Consider the following 19,492-nt stretch of genomic DNA (forward strand, 5'->3'; position numbering starts at 1 on the left):
TGCTATCCATTTCTGAATTTTTACAATCATTCCTGTTGCACAGTCTGTATCTCTTCAGCTCCAATTATCCAATATCTACCCTATTATTATTATCTCCTGATGGTTTCTGTTGCAAACTGAATTCATTCACTAGTGTCAGTTCATATCAGTGAGACCATACAGTATTTTTCATTTTGTTTCTGGCTAATCTCACTCAACATAATGTCCTTAAGGTCCATCCATATTGTTACATGCATCATAATTTTACTTTGTCTTACAGCTGCATAATATTCCATCATATGTATATACCACAGCTTGTTTAGCCACTCCTCTGTTGATGGACATTTTGGCTGTTTCTATCTCTTGGCAATTGTGAATAATACTGCTATAAACATTGGTGTGCAAATGTCCATCTGTGTTCTTGCCTCGTGTCCTCTGAATAGATACCTAGCAATGGTATTGCCAGCTCATATGGCAATCCTATACTTAGCTTCCTGAGGAACCTCCAAACTGCCTTCCACAGTGGTTGTACCATTTGAAAATTCCCACCAACGGTGGATAAGTGTGCCTCTTTCTCCACATCCTCTCCAGCACCTGGCATTTTCTGGTTTATTGATAACGGCCATTCTGGTGGGTGTGAGATGATATCTCATTGTGGTTTTGATTTGCATTTCCCTAAGAGCCGGGGAAGTTGAGCATCTTTTCATGTGCCTTTTGGCCATTTGTATTTCCTCTTCTGAGAAGTGTCTGTTCAAGTCTTTTGCCCATTTAATAATTGGGTTGTCTGTCTTTTTCTTCTCGAGTTGAACAATCTCTTTATATATTCTGTAGACTAGACCTTTATCTGATATGTCACTTCCAAATATTGTCTCCCATTGTGTAGGCCATCTTTTTACTCTTTGATGAAGATCTTTGATGCCCAAAAGTGTTTAATTTTGAGTAATTTCCATTTATTTATTTCTTTCTTCAATGCTCGTGCTTTGGGTGTAAGGTCTAGGAAGCCCCCTCCTATTATAAGATTGATAAGATATTTCTCTGAATTTTTTATTCAAAAAGTTTTATAGTCTTAGATCTAATGTTTAGGTCTTTGATGCATTTTGAGCTAATTTTTGCATAAGGTGTGACATATGGATCCTTTTTCATTCTTTTGCATGTGGATATTCAATTCTCTAAGCACCATTTACTGAAGAGACTGCTTGGTCCCAGGTGAGATGGCTTGACTCCCTTATCAAAGATCAATTGTCCATAGATGAGAGGGTCTATATGTGAACACTCTATTCTATTCTATTCTATTGGTCAATATATCTATCTTTATGCTAGTACCATGCTGTTTTGACCACCATATCTTCAAAATACACCTTAAAATCAGGTAGCATGAGACCTCCAACTTCATTTTTCCTTCTCATGATATTTTTAGCTATTTGGGGCACCCTGCTCTTCCAGATAAATTTGGTTATTGTTTTTTCAATTTCTGAAAAGTAAGTTTTTGGGATTTTAATTGGTATTGCATTTACTCTGTAAATCAATTTACTATATTTAGTCTTCCAATCCATGAACCCAGTATGCCCTTCCATTTATTTAAGTCTTCTGTGATTTCTTTTGACAGTTTCTTGTAGTTTTCATTGTATAGGCCTTTTGTATCTTTGGTTAAATTTATTCCTAAATATTTTATTTTAGTCTTTTGGTTGCAATTGTAAATGGAATTTTTTTCTTGATTTCTCCCTCAGATTGTTCATTACTAGTATATAGAAACACTCCGGATTTTTGAGTAACCTCTTAACCTGCCTTAAACTATTAATTAATTAATCTATTGATTAACCTGTTAATCTAGTAACCTGCCAGCTTGCTGCACTCATTTATTAGCTCTAGTAATTTTGCTGTGCAGTTTTCAGGGTTTTTGACATATAGTATCATATCATCTGCAGACAGTGAGAATTTTACTTCTTCCTTTCCAATTTTGATGCCTTTTATTTTCTTTTCCTAGACTAATTGCTCTGGCTAGAACTTCTAACACAATGTTGAATAACAATGGTGATGCTAGATATCCGTGCCTTGTGTGATCTTAGGGGGAAAGTTTTCAGTTCTTCCCCATTGAGGATGATGTTAGCTGTTGGTTTTTCATATATTCCCATTATCATGTTGAGAAAGTTCCCTTCTATTCCTATTCTTTTCAACAAGAAAGGATGTTGAATTTTGTCAAATGCCTTTTCTGCTTCAATTGAGATGATCATGCAGTTTTTCTGCTTTGATTTGTTGATATGGTGTATGACATTAATTGATTTTCTTATGTTGAACCGTCCTTACATACCTGGAATGAACCCTACTTGGTCATGATGCATAATTCTTTTAATGTGCTGCTGGATTCAATTTGCAAGAATTTTGTTGAGGATTTTTGCATCTATATTCATTAGAGAGATAGGTCTGTAGTTTTCTTTTCTTGTAATATCTTTGGCTTTGGTATGAGGTTGACATTGGCTTTATGGAATGAGTTAGGTAGCTTTCCCTCCTCTTCAGTTTTTTTGAAGAGTTTTAGCAGGGTTGGTACTAATTTTTTCTTGAATGTTTTGTAGAATTCACATGTCAAGCTATCTGGTCCTGGACTTTTCTTTTTGGGGAGCTTCTTAATGACTGATTCAATTTCTTTACTTGTGATTGGCTTGTTGAGGTCGCCTATTTCTTCTTGAGTCAATGTTGGCTGTTCATGCCCTTCTAAGAAGTTGTCCATTTCATCTACATTGTCAAGTTTATTAGCATAAAGTTGTTCATGGTATCCTCCAATTACTTCCTTTATTTCTATGGGGTAAGTGGTCATGTCTCCTCTTCCATTTCTGATTTTATTTATTTGCAGCTTCTCTATTCTTCTTTTTGTTAACCTCACTAACGGTCCATCAGTCTTATTGATTTTCTCATAGAACCAACTTCTGGTTTGGTTGATTTTCTCAATTGTTTTCATGTTCTCAATTTCATTTATTTCTGCTCTAATTTTCATTATTTCTTTCCTTTTGTTTGCTTTGGGGTTAATTTGCTGTTCTTTCTCTAGTTCTTCCAAGTGAACAGTTAATTCCTTGATTTTTGCCCTTTCTTCTTTTTCGATATAGACATTCAGGGCAATAAATTCCCCTCTTAGCATTGCCTTTGTTGCATGCCATAAATTTTAATATGCTGTAGTTTCATTTTCATTTACCTTGGTTATTTACTGATTTCTCTTGTAATTTCTTCCTTGACCCACTGGTTGTTTACAAGTGTGTTGTTGAGCCTCCATATATTTGTGAATTTTCTGGCACTCTGCCTATTATTGATTTCCAACTTCATACCTTCATGATCTGAGAAAGTGTTTTGTGTGATTTCAATCTTTTTAAATTTATTGAGTTTATTGGACTTGCTTTGTGACCCAGCATATGGTATACCCTTGAGAATGATCCATGAGCACTTGAGAAAAAGGTGTATCCTGCTGTTGTGGGGTGTAATGTTCTATAAATATCTGTTCAGTCTAGCTCATTTATTGCATTATTCAAATTCCCTGTTTCTTTATTGATCCTCTGTCTAATGTTCTGTCCATTGATGAGAATGGGGAATTGAAGTCTCCAACTATTTTGGTAGGTGTGTCTATTTCTCCTTTCAGTGTTTGCCTCATGTACTTTGGAGCATTCTGTCTCAGTACATAAATATTTATGATTGTCATGTCTTCTTGTTGAATTGTTCCTTTTATTAATACATAGTGCCCTTATTTGTTCCTTTTAACTGTTATATATTTGAAGTCTAATTTGTTGGATATTAATATAGTTACTCCTGCTCTTTTCTGATTGTTATTTGCATAGAATATCTTTTCCCAACCTTTCTATTTCAACCTATGTTTATCCTTGGGTCTAAGATGTGTTTCCTGTACACAGCATACAGATGGGTACTGTTTTTTTTAATCCATTCTGCCAGTCTGTGCCTTTTGATTGGGGAGGTTAATCCATTAACATTTAGTGTTATTACTATATGGGCAGTACTTTTTTCTACCATTTTGCCTTTTGCATTTTATGTGTAATATCTAATTTTTGTTCTTTTTACCTTCACTGATAGTCTTCATTTCTACACTCTGCTCCACACTTTTCTCTCCTGTCTTTTCTTATCTATCTAGTGCTCCCTTTAGCATTAATTACAGAGCTGGTCTCTTGGTCACAAATTCTCTCAGTGATTTTTTCTCTGAAAATGTTTTAATTTCCCCCTCATTTTTGAAGGACAATTTTGCTGGTTATAGAATTTTTGGTTGGCAGTTTTTCTCTTTTAGTATCTTAAATATATCATCCAACTGTCTTCTCCCCTCCATGGTTTCTGCTGTGAAATCTATGCATAGTCTTATTGGGCCTCCCTTCCATGTGATGGATTACTTTTATCTTGCTGCTTTCAAGAGTCTCTCTTTCTCTTTGACATCTGACATTCTGATTAGTAAGTGTCTTGGAGTACATCTATTTGGATGTATGCTGTTTGGGGTATGCTTCACTTCTTGGATCTGTAATTTTAACTCTTTCATAAGAGTTGGGCAATTTTCAGTGAGCATTTCCTCCATTAGTTTTTCTCCTTCTTTTCCCTTTTCTTTTCCTTCTGGGACACCCGCAGCACATGTATTTGTGAGCTTCATGTTGTCATTCAACTCCCTGAGTCACTGCTCATATTATTCCATTCTTTTACCTATATTTTCTTTTGTTTGTTGGATTTCAGATGTCCTATCCTTCAGTTCACTAATTCTATCTTTCATCTCTTGAAATCTGACATTGTACGTTTCCATTGTTTTTTCATCTCTTCTACTGTGCCTTTCATTCCCATAAGTTCTGAGATTTGTTTTTTCAGACTTTTGATTTCTTCTTTTTGTTCATTCCTTGCCTTCTTTATACCCTTCCTCAATTCATTGATTTGATTTTTGATGAGGTTTTCCATGTCCTTTTGAACATTCTGAATTAATTGTATCAACTCCTGTTTCTCATTTGAATTGTTGGTTTGTTCCTTTGACTGGGCCATATCTTCAATTTTCCTAGTACTATTCATTATTTTTTCCTGGTGTTAGGCATTTAATTACCTTAATGAGTTTGTTCTGGAGATTGTTTTCACTTTTTTTTTAAACTTAGGACTTGCTTGCTGGATGAGTTTGTTGTCTATTTGTTCTTTGACGTTCAGTTCAGCTTATTCTAGTCCTCTAGCTTAGCTTTTGTGTAACAGGTCAGAATTTTTCAGTTCTTGTTTTTTTTGTTTTTATCCTGCCTGTATGGTGCCTTCCAACCCCCTTAGGTTGGTCTACTTAGGTATTATAGACCCCAGTCAGAGTTTCTGAGGAGGAAAGAGTCACCTGTGTCAGTTTTCCTTGAGGGTGAGACCCAACAGGTTGAAAGACTCTTCTATGAAGTCTCTGGACTCTGTGTTTTTCCTATCCTGCCCAGTATGTGGTGCTTTTCTGCCTGCAGGTCTCACCAGCGTAAGGCAATGTGGTACCTTTAACTCCAGCAGACTGTCTCCGCTGGAGGTGTGGTTGAGATAGAGGAAAGGCTATAGGCTGGCTTTAATCGCTTTACTTTTCCAGACCCTTGGGTCTGACTTCTTTGAGGGAGGGATTCCACCTGAGTTGGGCCCCACTCCTCTCCTGGGGAAGGCACAGGCTCCAGATAAACACTCAAACAAGCTCAATTCTGCCTATGCCTGGGGCAGTTGGAGCCTAAGAAGCCTTGCAGCTGTATCTAAACAGTAGTCAAGTTGTAAAATCACATCCACAAAAAAAGAAAAACAAAAATCCTTTTCAGGGCAGGACCCCCATTCGTTGGGTTTGCCAATCAAGAGTGTAAGTTGGTAAGTTGCTCTGTGTATCTCTAGGTCCTATGTGTCCCCTCCTTTCCTTCAGGGCCCAGACCTTTTCAGATCCAAAAACACCTCTGGTTTTTTTTTTTTTCTTTTTTCTTTTTCTGTCAGCCCTGTCCCCTCTGCACTGGGCAAAAACCAGCAACCTCCACTTTTACTCACGCTTCACCAGAGCTGGGGGCCTATTTTTAGTAGTCAGAATTTGTCAATTAATTCCATATTTGGAGTTTGGTCACACTCAGCCCCTGCTGCTGGTAAACTCTCTTTCCTTTTCCCTCTGGGAAGCAGCCTGTGGGGGACGGGTGCCAGCCGCCTTGGCTTGGGGAACTCACAGATCTAGGTGGGCTCACAGCTAGTCCAGACTGGGGTACACTGTGTGTCTGCTCACTGATGTGGCCCTAGCAGTTGTTCTGTACTGTTCTTGGCTATTTATTAGCTGCTGTGGAGGGTGAACTAAATCCCACACCTCGCTAAGCTCCCATCTTGGCTCTCCTCCTCTGTCTTTCTGTTCTTGAGTTGTAAGAGCTCTTTATATATTCTGGATATTAAGTTCTTATCTAATATTTGGTTTCCAAATATTATCTCCCATTGCATAGTCTGGCTTTTGCTTTACTGACAAAGTCCTTTGATGTCCAAAAGTGTTCAATTTTGAGGAGATACCATTTATTTATTTCTTTTATTGTTCATACTTTGAGTTTAAGGTCTAGGAAACCACTTCTTATCACAAGATCCTTAAGATAAGTCCTTATATTTTCTTCTAAATGTTTTATGGTTTTAACGCTAATGTTTAGGTGCTTGATTCATTTTGAGTTAATTTTTGTATAAGGTGTGAGATAACAGTACTCTTTCTTTTGGATATGGATATCCAGTTTTCAAGCACCATTTGTTGAAGGGGCTTCTCTGTCCCAGCTGACTTGACTTGACCACCTTATCAAATATCAATTTACTATAGATGAGAAGGTCCACCTCTGAGCACTCAATTAGTTTCCATTGGTCAGTTCATCTATTTTGTATACATCTTGATAATTTCTCTATAAATGTATAGATGTGGAATAACTGGATCAAAGAGAGTACATATTCTTAAGAGTTGTGTACCTACTGGAAAATTACTCTCCATAAAGACAGGGCCAGTGTACATTTCTGTTGAGATATTTAAAAAATTCATATAGATATACATGTGACTTGATATTGGGCACTATACAAATCAGAGGGACAGACATATCCTCTAAAATGGAATAAATTTGTGGGTATCATTATATGATTAAACAGCTCCTCTTTTAGCACCCATTGCTAAGCTTGGTATGTGGGAAATATGATTTGTAGTCAATTTATTACCTATTTGTTGAATAAAGGAGGTTGTTTGGGACATTGGAAAGAGCAGTGAACCAAAAATAAGGGATAGATTCTAGTCCTGTCTACACCACTAATCAGCTATGTGACTTTGTGCAAACCATTTAACCTCTGTGGGCCTATATCCTAATTGTATAACAGGTTTGTTTTGAGGATTAAATGGAAAGTGTATAGGAAAGCTTTCTATGAACAGTAAAGGATGATTTAAAGGTAAGGAATTACAATTACTATAAATAGTTTACATGGTAAAAATGTCCTGAAATTGTAGGCATTTAATCTCAAAATGAGTGATATATTGAGGAAAAATTGAATAGTAGTAGGTTTGGAGGGTCTTTGTGAAGTGAGTGAGAATTCCACAATCCCCTAGGTGTACTCTTCTGTAATTAAGAAATTTTCTATTAGCAGTGTGGTTAATATAATTATTTAAAGTTTCAAGCAGACATTTAAAAAAAAAACCAACCCCTCATCTTTTGTGAATTGCCAAATGAAATCTTATATTTACAAGCTAATCCCCATTCCCACCCCTACCCCATGTTTATCTTCTCCCTTTCCCTCTTAATAAGCATTGTTTGGGGCCTGCTTGCACAAATGATTGAAGGATAATATGGCCTAATTTATTTACAGGAATTTCCAAGGATGAACTTTATTCAGCTGCTTCCTTTCTGATTCCCATAACTTCTGGATCTATCAAGGTACGTGCATTCTAAGCTGAAATTTACTTTGCACATTGACCACAAATATGACAGGAACTGAAGGTTCAAGTGATAGAAACATTCTTATTTGTTGAATGCCATCTAAATGTAATGAATTGTTTTAATTTTTTTAAAACTTGTTTGGACATTTCATGGATAAACTTGTGTGTGTGTTTCATAATTGTTAGAGCTTTTGCAAAACTAAATATACAAGCGTTCCTAAATGAGTAATTCTTTGACTTTTTCCGTAAACAACTGCTAAAACTAGGAGACTCCTTGGCCAATGGGAACATCTGCGACGTGCATGGGAATAATACGGCCTGTGGGGATATTTGCAAAATTATTTAGTAATTCTCTGATTACAATTAAAACTGACATTTCTCCTTATCAATAGAGTAAATATTTCCATTCAGAAAATATAACTGATAAAACAAATATTTGTTTGTTGAAATGAATGTTATTTTATGTTTTTATTTTAGAATAGTCTCAAGTAAAATATTTGTGTTGACACAGGTATTCCACCACTTGTTTTTCCTTCCATCTTCCCTTCCTTCCTTTCATCTGTCCATCTACTGATCCATATGCCCAATAAATATTTATTGGTTAGCTATTTAGTGAATGTTATTGTGCCTTTTCTTCTGGTAAATGTGCAATGTGGACATAATTCAACTGGAATATTGAGAGAATATTTGCTACTCTATTCAGTCTTCTGTTCGTTGGATATGTGTGGCAAGATTGGGGAGACTTGTAGAATTAACCACATTCTTCAGTTATCTGAAGGACCTCTTTCTTTGGTCTATAATTCTTATTAAAAATATTGGTAAATGTTCAGTTATTAGTAAATAGGGAATAGAAAAGATTAATAGTTTTTTTTTTCCTTTTGTAACTATCTGACTGTGCTAGGCATCATTATTCATATATGAATTTTCATTCTGATTTTTTAAATGTCAAATGGATTATCTGAATTTGTGGTGTCTGGCATCCATTGATAATGCTTTTGAAGTACATAAAAAAATGAAATCCCTAAAATCTTGGAATTTGCATTGCTCTTCCAAAACTACAATGCAAATATCTCATTAAGGATTTAGTTAATTGGGTTCTGTTTAATTGAGATAAGCCTGCAATGGGATTTTAAAATGGATTTGTCAGTTTTGATGGTACATGTAATCCTATGTTTTGTTCTTTTAGAGATACTGCCTTTAAAGTAATACTGTTGCCAAAAAGTTCAGATCACAATAGGAAAAAAACTGTAAGATCAGAAAATAAAATAACAGATTAAAAACAACTTACTGAGGATATACATCAAGATTTTAACCTAGTGTGTCATTTGTAAAAAGTATTTCTTAATTCAGGCATTGTGATTCTATCAGTTGTGTAATAACACTGAAATACAATTTTTCATACTAAGAAGGTTTAAATGTGGGAAAAATGTTAATCTTACTAATCTAATGTGAATTAATAGATTGAAATGCAGGAAAAATGCCTAACAGGCTAACAGAATGCACATTTATAAAAATAATTGGTATTAGACATTTAAAAGCTTCAAAGAGCAGCTGATTTCCTTCACTTAAAGAAGCAACATGGTATAGCAAAAAAAGCCCTTGCCCATCAATCAGTAAATCTGGGATCTGCTCCCAGTCTTAGACTAGTAGTAATGAGTCTCCTCAGATCACTTCTTCACTCTCAGCTTTGGTTTTCTCATATCTACAATAAAAAGTTTGGGCTGGATAACTCCAACTTTCTTCCTCTCTAGCATTCTACAGAAAACTAAGGGCTCTTCTCAATGATTTTGATTCCAATAAAAATTGGCAATTAAATTAAAATAACACAACAGTTTAGAAAATTGCTGTTATTTTAAGTGGCTTAGTAAACTCATAATAAGACTTCTTTTTAACTTATAAAAATTATTTCCTAACCACTACCCCTCCTCACACACACAGTATTAGCATTATATTAAATAGATTCAGGTAGAGGTTTAATTAGTTGTCTCACTTTCCAACTTGATACAAATGCTTAAATTTAGGATGTTGCCAAACTGATCCTCTGTCAATATCTCAAAATTCAACAAACTGTATTTTCTCTTTCTTGCAAGGTGGTCATTCAAAGTCAAGTATCTCATTGTACCCTGGAACCAATCAAGTGCATAAACCAAGACTTCAGACTCCAGTGCTTTCAATCTAACACACTTCATGAGCATTGAGTTCACACTAAAACATTTAAAATATATTCTTCATCTACATATCCCAGCAACACACAGGACAGTGCCTAGGAGCAAATAACCAGTTGAAGTTAATGATCTGAGGGGTAGCTGAAGGACCATTGACTCTTTCTAGTGAATTCTGCATCCCTATAAAATGCCCTATTCCTGAGGTGTCAAGCTTTCAATAATTTTCCTAGTCTCATATCAGATTAACTAGTGATCATAAATAATAGCATTTAATACATAATAATGAGATGTGGTGATGCAATAAAAAATCAATTATTCTAGTAGTATATAAAGATGGCTATTCTGATCAAATGTGAAAAGAAGGATCAGGAAATGAAGTTCATGAATCATAATATGATAGAAGTGATTTTCACCTTATTGATTTGAAATGAAATATAAGTAAAAATTTATATGGTTTAAAGGAACAGTTCACACTTTTTGCTCATTTTACTGATGAATTAACCAATTTAGAAATAATAAAAAATTGCCTCTGACATCTACTTTAAATGTATTTTTAAAATAGTATATGTTCAGCTTTTTGCCCCTTATAGCACTAGATTCATTTTTGGGGATATATACAGCTCTGAACTAAGTTACATATACAATGGTACAGATGTTCTTTTCTAGAAGCACTTATTTATTTATTTATTTATTACATTGACAAACATTTATTAAATCTCCACAATGTTCCAAGCTCTGTACTAGGTGCAGGAGAAACAAAAATAACTAAGGGACTTGATTCTGACTCACAAGTTTTTTGTGGAGAGGTTTGGACTGACCTATATACAAAGAAATAAAATAATTAAGTGATGGTGTGGGGTACATATGGATTTATCTGCTTATGGAATAAATATTATTTTTCTAAATTACAAGAGACATCTACCAGAACCTACTTGTTAAGGCAATGACATATGTAATCTCAAATATCTCACCCCCCCCAAAAAAAATATCACAGGAATCACCGGACATAGTAGACAGAATGCCTCCCCAAAGAAGGTGCCCATATTCTAATCTCAAGAAACTGTGAATATGTTATGTTACATGGGAAAGGGCAATTAAGGTAGCAGATGGAATTGCAGTTGCTAATTAGCTGACTTTAACATAGGGAGATTATCCCCGTTATACAATTAGGTCCGATGTAATCACAGGGATCGCTAAAAGTGGACGAGGAAGGCATAAGAGAGCAGAGAGAGGGCAACATGAGAAGGACACAACTCAATTTTTCTGGCTTTGAAGACAGAGGGATGGGATCATGAGCCAAAGAATGAAGATGGCCTCTAGAATCTGGAGAGGGTAAGGAAATGGCTTCTCTCCTAGAGACTCCAAGAAAGAACACAATCCTGTCACTCCTTGATTTTAGCTCATTTAGACCTATGTCAGACTTCTGACTTTAGAACTATAAGATAAATTTGTGATCTTCTCAGCCAACAAAGTGATGTGACCATAGTAAACTAATACATTGAGAAGTACCCAGTGTAGAACATTTAGGGAGAAGCCTCTATTTGTCAGCCAGTCATGACTGCTGAAAGGTGATTCCTGCTGGTCTTGGATGACTGTCTAGTAATGATTCTTCTTGGATATCCATATCAAGCTCCTCCATTCTCAAGTACAGGCATTTGTGAGGTCTTTGAAAAGCCTGAGAACTCTCTTTCTCTCTCATCCAGTCTCAGGGAAAATACAGTCCTCTTTCCCCTCCTTCTATGGACCACTTTTCCCTCTTCTTCCCCTCCCTTTGTGTTTCCCCTCTACCTTGGTTACCAGGATACAATATTTGTGGGTGCATGAAAAACAGTAAATCATCTTTTTTCTTTCATGAGGAACCTATAGCAGCAAGAATGAGATAGAGTATTATCTTAATAAATTATCCTTTTATGGGTTTTAGGAAAACCATAGAGTTGAGAAGTGAAAATGAAACAGATGTCTCAAGCTAGTGGCCTACTGCTCAGGTCCAGTCCTCTGAGTGTTTTATTTTAACCTAAATTTTATTTTTTATTCTATTTTCTTTGTTCCCTTTCCTTCCTTTCCATTCTTTTCTCATACTCCTTCCCTCTTTTTCCTTCCCTCCCTCCTTTCCTTCCTTACTTATTTTTACATAGAGTCAGAAAGTAGATTATTGTTTACCTGGGATTAGGGCAGGGTGGGGATGGTGTGCAAATGGGTATGTGACCCATTTATGATGTGATGGAATATTCTAAAATTAGATTGTGGTGCTTCTGCAACTGCAGAATTGTACACATTTCATGAGAGAATTCTGTTGTATAAATTATATCTCAATAAAGCTTTTACAATATCTCTACTAATTCCAGCCACTGAAACCAATTACTGTTTTTTTTTTTTATTTGAGAGTTACTGGGGCCCCGAAATTCAATCTTCCTAGTTCTCATTTTCCTCAGGTAAAAATGCCAGCTGTGGTGGTTTAATTACAAAATTTCTGTAATTATAATTTTCCCTATTTATTAAAGGATGTACTGAAGCCCACAAATACTGAAGAAAGGTGGAGGACACCAACAAGGCACTTTCAACTATTGGGTATACTTTGTACTCAGAAAATATCTTTTTATAAAAAAATGTTTTTATTGATAAATCTTCACACACATTCAGTCCATATATGGTGTACAATCAATGGTTCACAATATCATCACCATGATCATTTTTTAGAACATTTGTATCACTCCAGAAGAGCAAATAAAGGAAAAAAAGAAAACACTCATACATCCCATGCCACTTACCCATCCCTCTCATTGACTGCTAGTATTTCAATCTACCCAAAATTATTTTACCCTTTATTGCTACTATTATTTATGTATTTATTATCCATATTTTATTACTCATCTGTCAATACCCTGGGTAAAAGGAGTATCAGATGCAAGGTTTTCACAATCACACAGACACATTGTAAAATTTATATCTTTATACAATCGTCTTCAAGAATCAAGGCTACTGGAACACAGTTCAACAGTTTCAGGTATTTCCCTCCAGCCATTCCAATACACCATAAACTAAAAAGGGAATCTATATAATTCATAAGAATAACCTCCAGGATAACCTCTCAACTTTGTTTGAAATCTCTCAGCCACTAAAACTTTATTTTGTCTCATTGCTCTTTTCCCCCTTTTGGTCAAGAAGGATGTCTCAATCCTTTGATGCTGGATCCCGGCTCATCCTGAGAGTTCTGTCCCATATTTCCAGGGAGATTTACACCCCTGGGAGTCAGGTCCCATGTAGGGGGGGTGGCAACACCTGCTGAGTTGGTGTAGAGAGAGAGGCCATATCTGAGCAACAAAAGAGGTTCTCTCAGGGACCCATGCATAATTTTAAGAAGGCTTAACCTATTTGCAGGAATAAGTTTCATAGGGGTTAACCCCAAGATCAAGGGCTTGACCTATTGATTTGGTTGTCCCCACTCCTTCTGAGAATATCAGAAAGTCTCCAAATGGGGAAGGTGAATATTTCCTTCATTCTCCACAGTTCCCTGAGGGGACTTTAAAATTCATCTTTATTTACTGCCCAAATTACTCTGGCATATATTCAGTCATCACACAAACCTGGAGAAACCAACAAAATCTCATGCCCTATTCAAGACTCCACATACTTATGATGTTCAACTAAACTGACCATGCACTTTAAATTGGGTAGTGCAGGACCGAAAATAAAAATTTTGCACCAAATAAACATCTCTCTTTGGTCTCAAACAGAAGTGGAAATTTTAAAATACGGATGAGATCATCCATTACCCTGTATTATGATCTTTCATAGGCCTATCCAGCTTGACTTCCTTCATATCTCTATTCAAAGTCTGATCCTTTTTCAAATTTTTGAACAGTACCTGTATGGGGTATTGCTGACTTTTATAGCTTAAGAGCTCTGAGTCTCAGGTGTGAAATAATTATCCAATGTTTCTGGGAATGACCAGGTTATATACAAAAAGCTCAGTAGCTCAGAATTTAAAAATATTTTACAACTCCTAAATACATGTGACTCCTGTAAGATTGACAATCTAGAACACTTTTCAATAAGCCCCAAACTCATAACCCATGTTCTTGACTTCAGTTCACTGAATTTTTTTATTATAGTTAGTCCATATGAGTGAAGCATGATAATATTTGTCTTTTTGTTTCTGATATTTCATTCAACATACTGTCCTAAAGGTTCATTCACCTAGTTACATGCCTCACAACTTCATTCCTTCTTGCAGCCACTCAGTAGTTCATTGTATTTTTGCACCATAACTTCCGTTTCCATCCGTCAGTTGTTTGTACCATTAGGCAAAGCCTACCCATTTGGAATTGTGAACACTGTCACCAGAAACACCAGTGTGCAATGTCCACTCATGTCCCCATATTCAGCTCCTCCAAGTATGCACTGAGCAATGGGGTTTCAGGATCATATGGCAAACCCACACCTAGCCTCCTGTGGAACCACCACACAGCTTTCCAAGGGGTTGCACCTGTCAATTTCCTACTGACAGCATATAGGTACATCTCTTTCTCTGCATATTCTCTAGCACTTCTTTCTCTCTGTTCATTTTAAACAGCTTTATTCACACATCATACAATCCAACCTAAGTATATAGACATGCCTTTGCCACCATAATCCATTTGAAGACATTACCTTTTTTTCTACAAATAATCCATAGTACTCTCCATGCCCCCTGCCTGTTGGCATTACTTTTTAGCATAATGCCTTTGTTCCATTCACTAGAAGCATATTTCAATGTTCCTTTTGACTACAGACCCTAGCTTGCATTGATTGTACTTTTTCCTGTATATCATCCATTTTCAGCATCTTATAATGTTCACATTCATTTGTTCTTCTTCATGCAAAAGTGTTTTTATATTTGTACATTTAATCACCATCATTGTCCACTCTGGGCATCCCTAAGTTTTATACCATCTCAATCTTTATCCTCTATTTTCCTTCTGGTTTCATACATGCCCCCCAGCACTTATCCCTCAATCATATTCACATTCAACTTCATTCAATATACTTATATTACTGCACTACAATCAGGTAGCATTGTTCTATCCATTTCTGAATTTTCATAGGCCTTTTGGCTTTTTGTATTTCCTCTTGTGAGAAGTGTCTGCTCACGTCTTTTGCCCATTTTTACATTCATTTGCTTGTCTTTTTCTTGTTGATTTGAACAATCTCTTTTTATATTCTGGATACTAAACCTTTATCTGATATGTGGTTTCCAAATATTGTCTCCCATTGCTTAAGCTGCCTTTTTACATTCCTGACAAAGTTCTTTGATGCACAAATGGGTTTAATTTTGAGGTGTTCTCATTTATCTATTTCTATTTTCAATGCTTGTGCTTGGGTGTAAGGTCTAGGAAACTACCTCTTATGATAAGATTTGTAAGATATTTCTGTATGTTTTCTTCTAAAGGTTTTACAGTTTTAGCTCTAACATTTAGGTCTTTGATCCATTTGAGTAAATTTTTGTATAAGGTGTGAGATTTGGATCCTCTTTCATTCTTTTGTATATAAATTTCCATTTCTCCAAGCACCATTTATTGAAGAGGCTTCTTTGTCTCAGGTGGATTGGCTTGACCACCTTATCAAAAATCAATTTTCCATAGAGGAGAGGTTCTATATCTGAACACTCTATTTGATTCCGTTGGTCAGCATACCTATCTTTATGCCAGTATCATGTTGTTTTGACCACTGTAGCTTCATATTATGCTTTAAGGTCAGGTAGTATGAAACCTCCCACTTTATTTTTCTTTCTCAAGAAATTTTTAGCTAGGGAGGAGCCAAGATGGTGGCTTTGCAAAGTGTGAGATTTAGTTTATCCTACAGAACAGCTAGTAAACAGCCAGGAACAGCACAGAACAACTGCTGGGGTCACATCAGTGACTGGAAACACAGCACACCCCAGTCTACACAAGCTGGACTGGCTGCAATCCCACCCAGAACCATGAGTTTCCCAAGCCATGGAGACTAGCACCCCTACCCCACAAGCTCCTTCCTAGAGGGGAAAGAAAGTAGACTTTATCATCAGCAGGGGCTGAGCACAACCAACCTCCAATTGTGGAATTAATTCACAAATTTTAACTATAAAAATAGGCCCCCAGCTCACCTGAACCTTGAGTAAAAGCAGAGGTCCCTGGTTTTTGCCCAGGCACAGAGGGTGAAGGGCTGACTGAAAATGAAAAACAACAACAACAAAGAGGGTTTTTTGGATTTGAAAAGGTCTGGGCTGAGAAGGAAAAGAGGAGACACATAAGACCTGGCAATACACAGAGCAACTTGCCAACTTACGCTCTTGATTGGCAAACCCAAGGAGCAGGGGTCCTGCTCTGAAAAGGATTTTTCTTTTTCTTTTATGTGGCTGTGTTTCTACAGCTTGATTACTCTTTGGAAACAGCTGCAAGGCTTCTCAGGTTCCAACTGCCCCAGGCATAGGCAGAATTGAGCTTTCTTGAATGTTTGTCTGGAGCCTGTGCCTTCCCCAGGAGAGGGGTGGGATCCAACTCAGGTGGGATTCCCTCCCTCAAGGAATTCAGGCTGAACAGTCTGTAAAAGTGAAGCAATTAAAGCCAGCCTACAAGCTCTACTCTGTCTCCACCACACCACCCACAGGGAGAATGTGTTGAAGTTAAAGGTACTGCATCACTTTATGCTGGTGGGACCTGCAGGTAGACATGTGCCACATACTGGGCAGGATAGGAAAAATGCAGAGTCTAGAGGCTTCATAGGAAAGACTCAATCTGCTGGGTCTCACCCTCAGGGAAAACTGATGCAGGTGACTTTCCTCCTGAGAGGAGGCCACTTCAGTATGGGGAAATCTGGCTGGGGTCTATAATACTTAAGCAGACCCTCCTAAGGGCCAGGGGGTAAAAAAACACCATGAAGGCAGGGCAAGAAACAGAAAAACAAGACCTGAAAAATTCTGACCTCTTAAGCAAAACCTAAGCTAGAGGACTAGAATAAGCTGAACTGAATGTCAAAGAACAGATAGACAGCAAAGTCATCCAGCAAGAAAATCCAAGGTTAAGAAAAGGGAAAGCAATCTCCAGAATAAACTAATTGCAGTAATTAAATGCTGAGACATCAGCAAAAAATAATGAATCATACTAGGAAAATTGGAGATATGGCCCAGTCAAAGGAACAAAGCAACAATTCAATTAGATAGAGGAATTGAAACAATTAATTTAGAATGTTTGAACAGACATGGAAAACCTCATCAAAAATCAAATTAATGAATTGAGGGAGGATATAAAGAAGGCAAGGAATGAACAAAAAGAACAAATTGAAAGTCTGAAAAAAAGAAATCACAGAACTTATGGTACTGAAAGGCACAGTAGAACAGATGAAAAAAACAATGGAAACCTACAATGTCAGATTTCAAGAGGCAAAAGATAGGATTAGTGAATTGGAGGATGGGGCATCTGAAATCCAACAAACAAAAGAAAATATAAGGAAAAGAATGGAAAAATATGAGCAGGGACTCAGGGCATGAATGACAACATGAAGCACACAACTATACATGTTGTGGGTATCCCAGAAGGAGAAGAGAAGGGAAAAGGAGGAGAAAACTAATGGAAGAAATGATCACTGAAAATTGCACACCGCCTATGAAAGACTTAAAATTATAAATCCAAGAAGTGCAGTGTACCCAAAACAAAATAGATCCAAATAGATGTACTCCAAGACACTTACTAATCAGAATGTCAGATGTCAAAGAGAAAGAGAGAATCTTGAAAGCAGCAAGATGAAAGCAATCCATCATGTGGAAAGGCAGCCCAATAAGACTAAGCATAGATTTCTCAGCAGAAACCATGGAGGCGAGTAGACAGTGGGATGAAATATTTAAGTTACTAAAACAGAAAAACTGCCAACCAAGAATTCTGTATCCAGTGAAATTGTCCTTCAAAAATGAGGGGGAAATTAAAACAGTTTCAGAGAAAAATCACTGAGAGAATTTATGACCAAGAGACCAGCTCTGCAATTAATACTAAAGGGAGCACTAGATAGATAAGAAGACAGGACAGAGAGGTCTGAAGAAGAGTGTAGAAATGAAGACTATCACTAAAGGTAAAAAAGAAAAAATTAAAGGTAAAAGTAAGAAAGTACTGTCAATGCAGTAACAACACTAAATGCTAATGGATTAAACTCCCCAATCAAAAGACAGACTGGCAGAGTGGATTAAAAAACAGGACCCATCTATATGCTGTCTATGGGAAATGAATATTAGACCCAAGGATAAACATAGATTGAAAGTGAAAGGTTGGGAAAAGATATTTCATGCAAATAACAATCAGAAAAGAACAGGAGTACCTATACTAATATCCAACAATTAGACTTCAAATGTAAAACAGTTAAAAGAGACAAAGAAGGACACTATGTATTAATAAAAGGAACAATTCAACAAGAAGACATAACAATCATAAATATTTATGCAACGAGACAGAATGTTCCACAATACCTGAGGCAAAAACTGAAAAGAGATATAGAGACATCTATCATAATAGCTGGATACTTCAATTCCCCACCGTCATCAATGGACAAAGCATCTAGACAGGGGATCAATAAAGAAACAGAGAATTTGAATGATGCAATAAATGAGCTAGACTTAATAGACATTTATAGAACATTACACCCCACAATAGCAGGATACACCTTTTTCTCAAGTGTTCATTGATCATTCTCAAGAATAGACTGTATGCTGGATCACAAAGCAAGTCTCAATAAATTTTAAAACATTGTAATTATACAAAACACTTTATCAGCTCATAAAGGAATGAATTGGAAATCAATAGTAGGCAGAGTGCCAGAAAATTCATAAATATATGGAGGTTCAAAAGCACACTCTTAAACAACCAGTCGGTCAAGTAAGAAATTATAAGAGAAATCAGTAAATATCTCGAGGCAAATGAAAATGAAACTACAACATATCAAAATCTATGGGATGCAACAAAAGCAGTGCTAAGAGGGAAATTTATTGCCCTAAATGCCTATATAAAAAAGAAGACAGGGGAAAAATTGAGGAATTAACTGTCTTCTTGGAAGAACTAGAGAAAGAACAGCAAATTAACCCCAAATCAAGCAAAGGGAAAGAAATCATGAAGATTACAGCATAAATAAATGAAATTGAGAACATGAAAGCAATCAAGAAAATCAACCAAGCCAGAAGTTGGTTCTATGAGAAAATCGATAAGATTGATGGACCCTTACTGAAGTTAACAAAAAGAAGAGAGAATGCAAATACATAAAGTCAGAAATGGAAGAGGGGACATAACCATTGACTCCATAGAAATAAAAGAAGTAATGAGAGGATATTATAAACAACATTATGCTAATAAACATGACAATGTAGATGAAATGGACAACTTCCTAGAAAAGCATGCACAACCAACATTGATTCAAGAAGAAATAGATGACCTCAACAAACCAATCACAAGCAAAGAAATGGAATCAGTCATTAAGA

The 19,492-nt window shown here is 36.3% G+C and overlaps 1 protein-coding gene across 1 annotated transcript in view; it reads left to right on the forward strand.

Moving 5' to 3' along the window:
- TENM1 (teneurin transmembrane protein 1) overlaps nucleotides 1-19,492 on the forward strand; it is a 1,173,786-nt gene that overhangs the window by 21,062 nt on the left and 1,133,232 nt on the right. Inside the window, exon 2 of the mRNA XM_077145946.1 lies at nucleotides 7,786-7,853. The gene's annotated coding sequence lies outside the window, so the exon portion shown is untranslated. The remainder of the gene's footprint in view (nucleotides 1-7,785; nucleotides 7,854-19,492) is intronic.

The sequence above is a fragment of the Tamandua tetradactyla genome, chromosome X (genome assembly GCF_023851605.1).
Source record: "Tamandua tetradactyla isolate mTamTet1 chromosome X, mTamTet1.pri, whole genome shotgun sequence".
NCBI classification, from domain to species: domain Eukaryota; kingdom Metazoa; phylum Chordata; class Mammalia; order Pilosa; family Myrmecophagidae; genus Tamandua; species Tamandua tetradactyla.